Source organism: Gekko japonicus, unplaced genomic scaffold, assembly GCF_001447785.1.
Source record: "Gekko japonicus isolate JY-2015 unplaced genomic scaffold, Gekko_japonicus_V1.1 scaffold430, whole genome shotgun sequence".
Taxonomy (NCBI): Eukaryota; Metazoa; Chordata; class Lepidosauria; order Squamata; family Gekkonidae; genus Gekko; species Gekko japonicus.
Window position 1 is genome coordinate 1055264 of NW_015171516.1, and position 1485 is coordinate 1056748.

Here is a 1485-nt window from a genome sequence, read left to right on the forward strand (position 1 = left end):
TGCCCACCATCAACCCCACCTGCTAATGCAACAGTGCTTATTTTAACCCTGTATTTCTAAGGAACTTGATTGAATGTGTGAGTGCATCAGTATTGTTTGTATGAGATTTATATTCTTTAAGTAAAAGACATTTATTTTAACAACACCAGCCTCGACTCCTTCTCTGGTAACCCTTGGTGGGAACAGGACCTTGGTATACTTGGCAAGAACCAGTTTATAGATTGCCAATTGCTGTAAATAAACAATTCGGCTAACAACTTGAACACACATGAACACACGAAGCTGCCTTATACTGGATCAGATATTTGGTCCGTCAAAGTCAGTATTGTCAACTCAAGACTGGCAGTGGCTCGCCAGGGTATAAGGCAGAGGTCTTTCACATTACCTACTGCCTGGTTCCTAACGTGAGATGCTGGGGATTGAACCTGGGACCTTCTGCATGCCAATCAAGTGCTCTGCCCCTCCTCAAACTCATGAGAGCACACATGAAGCTGCCTTATATTGCATCAGATCCTTGGTCCATCAGGGTCAGTGTTGTGTACTCAGACTGGAAGCAGCTCTCCAGGGTCTCAGGGTCTTTCACGAACAAAAAGAAAGGAGGGAGGAAGAAAAAAAGGAGAAGAAAAGAAAAAAAGGGGGGGTAAGGGAAAAAAAGAAAACTCAACCCAAAAAGCTGCTATGAATCCACAAGGGTTAAGCTGACACTACATATAATAAACATACAAAATTTATTAAGGTGTACACATTTTAAAAAGCTTAAAACTCATTTAAAATATTCACAATCAGACCTAAAAAACTTCTCAACATTCATACATAGATGGGTTAGTGCTGTGCAACTGAACCAAACGCGTTTCGGCCCCAAAGGGCCTTCCTCAGTGGTCACAATCCAAAATACAAAGTTGACATACAGTCCAAAAAATATTTACATAAGATGTTAAATATATATGCAGTATAAGGCCAGATGTTATGTCCTAGATAATAATTACCAAAAGAAAATAAGGGAAAAGGGGAAACAAGGAAAATGTCATTATAATTTCTCATGTATTTGTTTTTCTACTAATTGAAAACTAATATATATGAGGAATAAAAATTACCTTATATATTTATATGTATATTGTTGTTCTATAGGATAGGCCTCAGGTATGGCCAATTAAAGTCCACTAATAATTCCAAATCTAAAAGGGAATGAAATAATTACATGAAATTGTATACTTCCAAAAGGAAATTCTTTTTTTATTTTTTGAAAATCTGAATTGGCCTACTAACCTGGTAGCATAAACTTGCGTGAGTTGACTGTATGTCACTCCATCCTGTACAAATTCTGGTGTGGGCTATTGTACTGGCCACCATATATAGCACCGAGTGAGGTGCAGGGGGCGGGGCACATGACGAAGCCCCACCCCCTGCTTCTGGCTGCCCCGCTTCCGGCCCTCATTCAGCCAGGAGGAGGCAGGAGAAGAGGGAGGGTAAGTTGCTTCCTCCCCG